Genomic DNA, 12,268 nt, shown 5'->3' on the forward strand with positions numbered 1-12,268 from the left:
AGGCATAGCTGGGAGTCCTAAGACATCCTAGGGGTCTCATCTATGTGTCTTTATTTGCAATATTAATATGACTTTTTAATACGGTAAAACCAAACCACATAAAACAGAGGTTACATCAAGTATGAGGTTTACAACTGCTAAGAACTCTATTGGTGTTTGCTTGTTTGTTTTGAGAGAGAGAGAGAGAGAGAGAGAGAGAGATAGAGAGAGAGAGAGCCCGAGCTAGCCGGGGGCCAGGGCAGAGGGGAAGAGAGAATCCCAAGCAGGCTCCATGCTCAGAGCAGAGCCAGAGGTGGGGTTTGGTCTCACGACCCTGAGATTTTGACACCTGGGCAGAAATCTCAAACTGGGCACTCAATCTATTGAGCCACCCAGGCACCCCATAAGACCTTTGTTTGAAAACTAATTTACTGAAGGAGGAAAGTGCAGGGATGACCTCCAGGTTTTCCACACATGCTCTTCCTTTTAAGACCTTTCCTGTAGTCAGTTGGGGACCATAGGACTGGTTGTGGCCAATGACTGTAGAGATGATGTGTGTTAGTTCTGGTCTTGGGCAGTTTAGAGCCAATGTATCTTTTCATACCTATCTCCCAATGCAGCCAACCTTGAAGGCCTCAAATTTCAGCTATTGTGGGTATTAGGTATACAGGGCCATCCAACATGTGTCAAACGTTAGGGAGTGAGAAATAAACCTCATGTGTGTGAAGCTTTATGATTTAGAATTTTTTTTTTGTATAGGAAAATAATCCTGATTCAAATATGAGGATACCAGTTATTTTTTATTTAGAAATTTAAAAATTTAATTCAATTTTTGCTTATTTATTTTGAATAATACATTCATAGAGTTTATAATTTAAAATTTCATTGGACTGGGGCACCTGTGTGGCTTAGTGGATGAGCATCTGCCTTTGACACAGGTCGTGATCCTGGGGTCCTGGGATAAAGTCCTGCATCCAGCTCCCTACAGGGAGCCTGCTTCTCCCTCTGCCTGTGTCTCTGGCTCTCCCTGTGTCTTTCATGAATAAATAAGTAAAATCTTTAAAAAAAAATAAAATTTCATTGGACTATAGAGTGAAAATCTTTCTCTTCTGAACCACGATCACTCATTTCCCCTTCCTGGGAACAACCAATAATTAGTAATTTTTCATATTTACAGAAATATTTCACTTACATATAACAAATTCATATATTAAAGTCTTTTTACATAAATGAAAGCGTACTATATGTTATTTTGCACTTCGCTTTTGATTTATAGGACATTTTATGTATTAGAGAAATTTATCTTTTGTCTAGAATATAAGTGCAAGTGCTTTTTCTCACTCTGTCATTTAACTTTTGAGAGATGCTTTCATAATTAAACAGTCATTTTGTTAAAGCAAAATTGAATTTAGATATAAAGTTTGGAAAGATGTCATTGAAATTATTTAATTTTTTTAAACAAATGTCTTCTCTAATTTTTATTATTTCATGTCTGTATATTTAAAACATTGATATACTTGAAGTAAGTTTTGAGGTATGGGTCCAACTTCAGTTTTTTCCAGATACCTTTCTGGTTGCCTCAATGTTATTAAACATTTTCCTCAATGATTTGAAGTGGGATCTTTATCATGTCTACTTTCCCAGATATTCTTGGGTCTATTTCTAGACTTGTTATTTTACCTCTTTGATCGCTCTCCCTAATTGTGTGCCAGTGTCATTTATTCTTCAGTTTCTCTTGTATGGATTCTCTATTCATTACTTCGGTAGCTTCCCCTTGTCCAGAGATGTTCATTCTCACTGATGCTTAACACAAGATGGAGGTCCTGGCCAAGTGTGGCAGGTGAAGAAAATAAGAGTAGGTCTGCAAAGGAAGGAGGCAGTAGCATAGAAAGGAAAGCCCTCTCAGAATCATTGAACTTTCTATGTACCATGGTCTGAATTAGTCATTTCTTTCTTCTTTTTTTATACGTTGGGCTGTGGATATGAGGTTATGAGTACAGGGCAGGTAGGCATATTGATGGGTGTCTACATCTTTTTACTTCTTTCCCTTCTTGATATTCATCTTGAATAATCTGCTGAAAACTTCAGTTCTCTTCAGTTTGGAGTGGGAAGTGGCTGGTTACCCATTCTCTTCCTCCCTGGAATGACCCAATATAGTAATACAAAACAAAGCAACAAAATTTGATTGAGAAAGATTCCAGACAGACCATAGTGATTTTTTTTCTTTAACTTATCCAAAGCTTTTCTTGGAGACTGATCAGAGTAAAAATATAGGGTTTTTTTTTATTAATATGATTTACATCTTTCATTCATTCAATCTCTTTAGAAGGGCATGAAAAGGTCTTTGAGAGCAATGGATAATTCTGAATAAGGGAATGAATGAACAAAAAGTATTTCAAAATCTGGTCAAAATTTTAAAAAGGAAATTCTGGAGTACATCTTTGCTTTTTTATCATTTTCTGTTAGATTTAGAAGATTTTCGGAGAGGACAAACGTGTATGTTCTCATTCATTTGGGGAATATGAATAATAGTGAAAGGGAATATAAAGGAAGGGAAAAGAAATGTTGGGAAATATCAGGAAGGGAGACAGAACATAAAGACTCCTAACTCGGGGAAACGAACTAGGGGTGGTGGAAGGGGAGGAGGGCGGGTGTTGGAGGGGAATGGGTGACGGGCACTGAGGTGGACACTTGATGGGATGAGCACTGGGTGTTTTTCTGTATGTTGGTAAATTGAACACCAATAAAAATTAATTTAAAAAAAAGAAGATTTTTAGGAAATTGTAATGAAAAGTTTGACTATATTATTTGAAGTTTTTTAAAAATGGAGTAACTCTGAATCAGCTCTAAGTATTGATAGTAATCTTATTTTTCTTGTAAACAGGCTACTCATCTTCTGTTTTACTTTGGAATTAGTCCTTGTCTTTGTCTGTGTGTTTTAATTTCATTGAAATGCACCAGAGGATGCTACTAATGAATAAATTTTCACCCAATTTCTTCTTTCCTCAAACAATCAAAGTGAATAGTAGAATTGCCAACCCTATTTTGCTCCTGTTAAAGTGTATAATGATTACCTGCTGCCATGATAATGCTGTGTAACAAATCACCTCAAATCTCAGGAACTTAGTGTAATAATAGTTTATTTAACCCACCAATAAAGGATCAGAGATTTCATCTGGGCTTGGTGGGGCTATTTTTGATCTTGAGTGGGTTTATGTACAAGTCTGATGTAGACTGGCAACCAGTTAGGATAGCAGAAATCTCTTGACCAAGTATTTCTCACCCTCCAGCAGGCTAGCCCAGGCATAGTCCTATGGTGGTGTCAAAGAGAAAGAATGAGAGCAAATCCAGTTGGGCAAATGCTTTGGCAAGCCCTTGGGTCCCACTTTCCAAAATTTCAGTAGCCAAAACAAATCCCATGGCCACGACCTGTGTGCAGGTAGTGGGGGCTATAGAGTTTTGTGCCAAAGACCATAAATACAGAAAGGGTGAAGAACTGAGATCATTAGTGCAATCAATTGATCACAAGGGGAATAGTAATGTGTTAGAGGGAAAGAATCGAGTTGATAATTAATTATAATGAATGCCCAAATTATATAATTATAATTAATGACACAGTGGGAAGGAGGAGGAAAGAAACCTCAGGGACTGGGAATAGAGGAAGATTTCTTTTCCCTTTTGGATGGGGTGGGTGCAGGGTTAAGAAAGAAACCTATGAGAAAAGTGGACTGGGAACAAAAGGCACTTTAATGGGTGTTTCTAAAGAGTATTTATTTCAGTCACTTTCATGTCATCTAAGAGGTCAGAGAATGAAATTCCTCTTTGATCACTTTTGGCTCTTGAGCTGTGATTTGCTTGTGTCCCAGCCAGCTCTGTGACTGAACTGCATTGATCTCTACATTTTGTGTTTACTGCAGGCACTCTGGCTGGCTGGCTTTTTTTTTTTTTTTTCTTTAAAGATTTTATTTATTTATTCATGTGAGACACACAGAGAGAGACGCAGAGATATAGGCAGAGGGAGAAGCTGGCTCCCTTCAGGACTCGATCCCAGGACCTGGAGATCATGACCTGAGCCAAAGGCAGAAGCTGAACCACTGAGCACCCAGGTACCCCTTCCCATTCACTTTTTCAATGCATATGTTAATTAGATCTCAAATGGCAGTGCCCTCTAGGAAATTAAGCACCTCCCTAAGAGTGCTGGTTGGTAAGCATTGTCTTGCAGCTCCAAACCCATCCCTGGATTCTATCTATTCTTTGCTCTGGGATTCCTGCGACTGGGATTCTGCTAAGCCTAGAGGTTAGAGTTTATCTTTCCTAGAGGACTCCGGGGGTAAGTTCTCCCAAGGGTGCACTAACCTGCAGTCTGGAGGAATCGAGGAGACTCCTTCCTGACTGCTCTCTCTCATAGTGGCCCTTCATCCCAGCATTTTTAAAAATAATTTTATTTATTTATTTATTCATGAAAGACCCACAGAGAGAGGCAGAGACATAGCAGAGGAGGAAATAAGCTCCCTGCGGGGAGCCTGATCTGGGACTCGATCCCAGGACCCCAGGATCACAACCTGAGCTGAAGGCAGATGCTCAACCACTGAGCCACTCCCGGGACCCTCAGCATTTGGTTTCAGTAATGGTTGCTACCAGTTTCCAGCCTTTTCTGCCCTCCAAGGATGAGTTCGATCCTGCTGGCTCAGGGGTGTCAGGGCCAGCTGACCGATGCTCCCTCCATAGAGGTTCGAGTCTCAGCTCTGCAGGATGTTATTCCTCCGAGGTCTTGAAATGCCAGGAGCAGTAGCAAACTTCTGGTCTCAGGGTTGCACTCATATCCAGCCTAAAGCGATTGAACCTCGAGGGGCCTTAGTCAAAGAGAGTCTAAGGTTATGGTCACTTGTAGTGTTGTTCTTATGTTTTCTTTTTCTGTGCAACACTCTCCCCTTCTGCACACACACACACACAACTTATTGAAAGAGGAGTTTCAAGTGTTTAACTTAAAAACCATTTCTTCAGTGCAAATTATTCTAAACACCTGATCTAATAGACTTCTAGATTCACCAAATTATCAGGTTGCTAATAAGAGAAACTCTTTGATAGAAGGTAAAGATTAGAAAGCAAGGTGACCAATCAAATTGGAATCAATTATTCCTTATTTGGAATAATAGAGCTCGCCTACTGAGACTGCACTGGAAATTTTAAGAAGACGCTTGTAAGGGAAGACACGTGTTGATGAACACGAAAGTAATTGGCTCCTTAACATTTCAAATGAGCCTTTTATTTTCTGATTCAGAAAGATTCTAAGAGTTTAATTGTAACTTTGTCAACTTTTTAGTGTAAACCCCTAGTTAACTGGGAATCTCCTCTGTCTTCTTTTTGTATGATCCTCTGACAGTATGTACTTGTAATCACAAGTATTTACAGTAATATATCCTGGTGATATATGACCCCGGTTTAAGTAGCTACTGTTGAATTTTAGTATTTAAATTAAAACAGAAATAGTGTTCCTAGTGCTTATTTTTACCCCCTTTCCCTAGTGATTAACATACACTTCTAGGGAATGAAAAAACATATGGAAATGGAATAGGCAAAATGCAGAATTGTTGGCCTTTCTAGAATGGCAGGGGATGGAAAAGGAATGTGACTTTGCTTTTCTTTTGACTTATTAATCATTATGTGCTTTCTATGTGCCTAGAGACTTTCATAGTAGACACATCTTTATAAATGAAATAGGATGCTTCATCCTGGCGATGCTATCATGCCTCCCATGAGTTCTCTGCTGTATTTTTATTAAAGACTTGCCATAGAAATTTCATTAAAAAACCAGGGATAGGATGGTACTAATTTTTGAACAACTGAAAAATATTTGAAATAAACACTATAGAATAACAATGTAAACAAAGTTTTGGGGACAAAAACCCCTTGTTTATTCTATTATTTCTATTTTCAGAAAAAAATGTTTTTTCAAAATTAGAGGTAGAGATTGAGGGAGGGGCAGGGAGAGAAATAATCTTAAGAGACTCCATGCTCAGCATGGAGCCCAAGGCAGGACTCAATCTTATAACCCTGGGATCATGACCTGAGTTGAAATAAAGAGTTGGAGGCTAAACTGGCTGAGCCACCTAGGCGCCCCTATTTTTCAAAATAAAAGATAAATTCTAAAGCACACCATTCCTTTATTCAGTGAGACTCAAAGATTAAAATGTGTTGGATTTTTAAACAATTCTATAAGGCAGAGCTCCTTCTCTATTCTTTCTGCTTGTGTTACCCACCCAACTTCCAAAAGAAGTAAAATTACATTTTTATTTATGAGAGAATTTTAAAATTGTATCATCTATCTATCTATCTATCTATCTATCTATCTATCTATCTATCTATGTTAGAACACTTAACATGAGATCTAGCCTCTTAACAAATTTTGAGGTTGACAATACGGTATTGTTAACTATAGGTACTATGTTATGCAGAAGAATAAGTGTTTATTCGTCTGTGTAACTGAAACTTTGTCCTGGTTGAAAAATAACTTCCCATGTCCCATTCTTCATCCCCTGACAGCCACCACTGTCCTCTGCATCTATGAGTTTGACAATTTTAAATATCTTATGTAAGTGGAATCATGCCGTATTTGTCCTTTTGTGACTAGCTTATTTCATTTAGCATAATGTCTTCTAGCTTCATCTGTGTCACAAATGGCAGGATTTTTTTTTGAAGGCTCAATACTATTTCATTGTATGTATGTGCCACATTTTCTTTATCCATTCATCCATGAGTAAGCATTTAGATTGTTTCCAAATCTTGGCTATATGAATAATATCCCATACTTTGTGTTTACCAGCATTCATTAGAAGAAATATTAAAGATATTTTTCTGACAGAAGGATGACTGCAGATGGAAGCCCACCTGAATCATGAGAAGAAATGAAAACAAAAGAAAGGATAAATATAAGGGAATAACCATAAGTGGATACTGTCCATTAAAAAATAAATACTAATGTCACGTGGGGCTTAATACTAGAATATATGACAAAGTAGCATAAATTTGAGAGGAAGGGTAATTGCAGTTAAAATATTATAGAGTCTGTTATAGACTCAGTGGTATCCCTTCTGAATTCATATGTTGAAGCCCTATACAGAAATGTGGCAGGATTTGGAAATAAAGCCTTTAATGAGATAATTAAAGTTGAATAAAATTATAAGGGTGGGGACCTGATCCAACAGGACAGGTGTCCTTATGAGAAGAGGAGGGACACTAGTACGTTCTTTCTTACTATGCACTCACAGAGCAAAGGCCATGAGAGGACACACAAAAGGCAACTCTTTGCAACTCAAGGAGAGAAGCATAGTCAGAAACCAACACTGCTGGCATCTTGACCCTTGACTTCTAGATCTAAAACTGTGGGAAAATACTTTTCTGTTGTTGAAGCCATCTAGTCTGTGATAGTCCATTATGGCAGCCTGAGCAGACTAATATAGCTAACATAGTTTGTGTATTGTCTGAGACTGGATAGAAGTACTAAATTAAAATAGACTTTAAAAAAATAGACTTCAATAGATTCATAATGCAAATTATAATATCCAAGCTAACAACTAAAATAAACAAACCAATACATATATACATACATAAATACACAAACACATAAATATATAAATATAATGATGTTAATGGAAGGAGAAATATTAAATAATACTAAAACTTGGTTGCTCTCATAGAGGGCAAAAAAGTGGAAAAATGGATCAAAGAATAGATGGAATGATTTGAAAGATACCGAGATGATATATTTCAACTCAAATATATCAATATTTATATTAAAAGTAAATAATTTGAATTCATCAATTAAAGACGATGCATATCAGATTGGATTAAAAGTAAGATGCATACCTTAGGCATAAGGACACAGAAAAACTAAAACTAAAGTGATAGAACAAGATATATCATGCAAACACTATCTAAAGCGGTGGTTAGGAAGCTTTTTGTAATGGCCCATATTGTAAATATTTTTAACTTTGTGAAACACGTATGGTCTCTGTTGCATATTATTCTTTTGTTGTTGTTGCTGCAGCTCTTTGCAAATATAAAACCATTTTTTTAGTCACAGGCTATACAAAACCAGGCTGTGTGCCAGATTTGACCTTCGGCTCTGCTTTGCTGGTTGTTGGTCTATAGGAAAATTAGTGTAACTACATTAATATAAAAATAATAAAAAATCCAATGATGCAACTATTGTAAAATATAAAGGGCAACATTTTATAATAATAGAAGGTTAATTTAATAGGAAGATATAGTAATATTAAGAATGCATATAACTATTAATGTTGCCTCAAAATATAAAATGGAAAACCTGACTGAGCTAAAAGAAACATAAAAAAAATCTACATCACAGGCAAATCGTCTTAATAACTGTTAGAACAAAAGACAAATAAAAGGTCAGTAGAGATCTAGGAGACAGAACCATTAACATACTTGATCTAAAAAACATTTATAAATATCGAATCCCAAAACTGTGTAATACACGTTGTATAAAAGTATGTTGAACATTGTCAATAATTGTAAAGGGTCTGAGATTTTACTTGACATTTTTTTCTTTCGGGAGTTTTTGGTTGCAATAATTGTAGAGTCACATGTAATTGGAAGAAATAACACAGAGATTCCTTTTACATTCTTCCCAATTTAATGATAATATTTTATAAAATTATAGGATAATGTTACAGCCAAGGTATTTAAATTAATACAATTCATTGATATTATTTGGATTTTCCCAGTTTTATTTGCACTCATGTGTATGTGTTTATGTATTTTGGTCTATGCTACTTTATGACAAATGTGGATACTGGGCAGTCCATCAGCCCAGGACTGCCTTCTGTTGTACTCTTTTTTGTTGTTGTTTTTTTTAAGATTATATTTATTCATTCATGAAAGACACACAGAGAGACGCAGAGATATATGCAGAGGGAGAAGCAGGCTCCCTGTGGGGAGCTGGATTCAGGACTCGATCCCAGGACCCTGGGATCACTACCTGAGCCAAAGGCAGATGCTCAACCACTGAACCATCCAGGTGCCTCCTGTTGTACTCTTATAACCACGTCCACCTTCTCTTCCCTTTGTCTCTAACCTTGACAACCACTCCTTGACAATCTCTCCTTTATTTCTAAAATTTTGTCATTTGAAAAACAATATATAAAAACAGCTTTGTATGGATGCCTGGGTAGCTCAGTAGTTGAGCGTCTGCCTTTGGCTCAAGGTGTGATCCGAGGTCTGGGGATCGAGTCTCACGTCGGGCTCCCTACGGGGAGCTTGCTTCTCCCTCTGCCTGTGTCTCTGTCTCTCTCTCTCTGTGTCTCTCATGAATAAATAAATAAAATCTTAAAAAAAATAACAGCATTGTACAGTATGCACCTTTTGGAATAGGATTTTTTTATTCAGAATACATTCCTAGAGATTCATCTGAATTGTTGTCTGTATCAATAACTTCTCTCATGATTAATTAATTAATTGATCATTGTTATAAAATTCACACAACATGAAATCTACCCTCTTAGCATTTTTTTTTTTTGCAATTTTTTAAGTGTATAGTACGATATTAACTATAGGGACATTGTTGTACAGCAGATCTCTAGAACTTTTTCATCTTGTGTAACTGGAACTTTATATGCACTGATCAGTAGCTCCCAATTTTTCCATCTCCCCAACCTCTGGCAAGCACCATTCTACTTTCTGCATCCATGCATTTGTCTGCTTTAGACACCTCATATGAGTGGAATCATGCAAAATTTATTCTTCTGTGACTGACTTAGAGTATTATGTTGTTGAGGCTCATCCATATGGTTGTTCATGACAGTATTTCCTTCTTTTTAAAGACTGAATAATATTTCATTATGTGTATATACACATTTTCATTATTTTTTTGTCCACTGATTGATATTTGTTTCTGAATCTATGGGTTTGGTGCGGCAATGAACATGGGAATGCAAGCATCTCTTTGAGATCTTGTATTCAATTCTTTTCAACAAATACCAAAAAGTAGGATTGCTGGATCATGAAGAATCAGTTTATTTGTAGTTTTTTTGAGGAACATCCATACCATTTTCCATGGGGACTTCAAAATATTACATTGCCACCAACAGTACCATCAATTGCTCTGACTCCTCATAAACATTTGTTCTTTTCTGTTGTTTCCTTTTTAATAATGGACATCCTTACAGGTGTGTGGTGACATCTCATTATGGCTTTGATTTATAATTCACTAATGGTTAGTGGTGTTGAGCATCTTATCACATGCCCCTTGGTTGTTTGTATGTTTTTGAAGAAAAGTCAATATAAATCTCTTGCTCATTTTTAAATTGTGTTGTATTTTTTGCTCTTCAGTTGTAGGTGTTCCTTATATATTTTGGAGATTAACCTCTTATCAGATACATGATTTGCAAATATTTTCTCCCATTCCACTGGTCACCTTTCCCTATGTTGTTTCCTCTGCTATACAAAAGATTCCTAGTGTAATAGAGTCCCATTTGTAAATTTTTGCTTCAGTTGCCTGTGCTTTTGGCGTCATATCAAAGAAATCATTGCCAAGACTAACATAAAGCATTTTTCCTATGTTTTCTTCTAGGAGTTTTAGAATTTCAGGCCTTACATTTTAATTCTTTAGTTTGTTTTGAATTAGTTTTCATGCATGATGTAAGGATCAAGTTTTATTCTTTTTCATATCACTATCCAGTTTTCCCAAACCATTTGTTGAAGAGATTATCCTTTCTTTATTTCGTAGTTTGATACCCTGTTGAAGATTACTTGATTATGTATGCATGCATTTATTTGGGGGCTCTCTGTTCTGTTCTATTGTTTGATAAGTCTGTTTTTATGCAAGTACCATACCGTTTTAACTAATGTAGCTATGTGGTATGTTGCAAAATCAGGAAGTACTTGATGGGGCTTCCAGCTTTGCTCGTATTTCAGAAGATTGTTTGGTTTTGAAGTTCCATGTAGTTTTTCTATTTCTGCAAAAAATGCATTAGGATTTTGATACAGATTACATTAATTTGAAGATCACTTTGAATATATGTAGACATTTTAACAATAAGTCTTCCAATCAGCAAACACAAGATAGCTTTCATTTAAGTGTGTCTTCTTTCATTTCTTTCTGCAATATTTTGTAGTTTTCAGTGTATAGATCTTTCTCTTTAATTTTAATTTTAAATATTTTATTCTTTTTGATGCTCTTGTAAATGTTATTTTTTCTTGATATTCTTTTTTAGGTTGGTTGCTCTTGGTGTACAGACAATAAAATAATAAGAGAACAGTATTTCAATACTTCACTTTCAATAGCAGACAGAAAATCCAGACAGATGATCTTTTCAGGTCTGTCAATGTTTGCTTCATATATTGATACTCTTATGTTGGGTGAATATATATTTATAAATGATACAGCTTCATGATCAACTGATACTTTTATAATTATATAATGTCTATTATATAAATTTTCTCTTGTAATATTTTGGCTCAAAATCTACTTCATCTGACATAATTACAGCCATTTATGCTCTTTTTTGGTTGTTACCATGTAGCATTTGCATGGAACATCTTTTTCCATCCTTTCACTTTCAGGCTGTGTTTCTCCCTCGATCTAAAGTGGATCTTTTGTAGACAACACATAGTTCTTTCCATCTTGTTTTAAAATGTATTCAGTCACTTTATGTCTTCTGATTGGGGTTTAATCAATTTACACTTAAAATAGTTTTTGATAGTGAAGGACTTATGTTTGCCTGAGGGAGAGGCTCCCTAATGGCACTGGCCTCTATCTGCTATACTGCAGGTCCTCTGGACCAAGGGCATGCCACTCAACTCTCCTGGGTTCTTACTTTTCCAAGCGTCCAGAGCTCAACACTTTGAGACAGGGAAGACACAAACCAGTGTACTGCACAGCTCCTGCCCACCAGAAAGTTGGAATGTTAGATCTATGTTTCTATCTTTTTTTCCTCTCCCTAGGGAGAATCTGGAAGCTGGGATTTTTTTTTTTTGTTTGTTTCCTCCCACAATGCCACACTGAGCTGGCGGGCAGGACTATGGTGAATGAATACTATGAATTTTCTTACCAGCTTTGATGTGACTGGTTTTGCACTTACCTGGGGTCTAGGAGCCTCTTAACTGGTTTCTGGATCTCCTACAAGGGAAATTGGTTCATGTAATAATTTTGAGTCAGTGTCTTCAAGGCGGGGGGGGGCGGGGCGGAGAGGAATTTCTAGGGCTTCTTGATCTGCCACCTTGCTGACTTCATCCCAATTTCACCTTATTTTTAATCTAAAATGTCAGT

At 36.5% G+C, this 12,268-nt stretch overlaps 1 long non-coding RNA gene across 2 annotated transcripts in view; it reads left to right on the top strand.

Moving 5' to 3' along the window:
- Positions 1-3,896: 3,896 nt before the first annotated feature.
- LOC140596652 (uncharacterized) overlaps positions 3,897-12,268 on the top strand; it is a 49,122-nt gene continuing 40,750 nt past the window's right edge. The window contains exons 1-2 of one of the 2 annotated variants that reach the window (XR_011998551.1): positions 3,903-4,085; positions 11,214-11,316. This is a non-coding gene — a long non-coding RNA (uncharacterized lncRNA). Of the gene's footprint in view, positions 4,086-11,213; positions 11,317-12,268 lie in introns of both variants that reach the window. The other variant, XR_011998552.1, reaches the window with a different exon arrangement.

This window comes from Vulpes vulpes, unplaced genomic scaffold (assembly GCF_048418805.1).
Source record: "Vulpes vulpes isolate BD-2025 unplaced genomic scaffold, VulVul3 Bu000000706, whole genome shotgun sequence".
Classification (NCBI taxonomy): Eukaryota; Metazoa; Chordata; class Mammalia; order Carnivora; family Canidae; genus Vulpes; species Vulpes vulpes.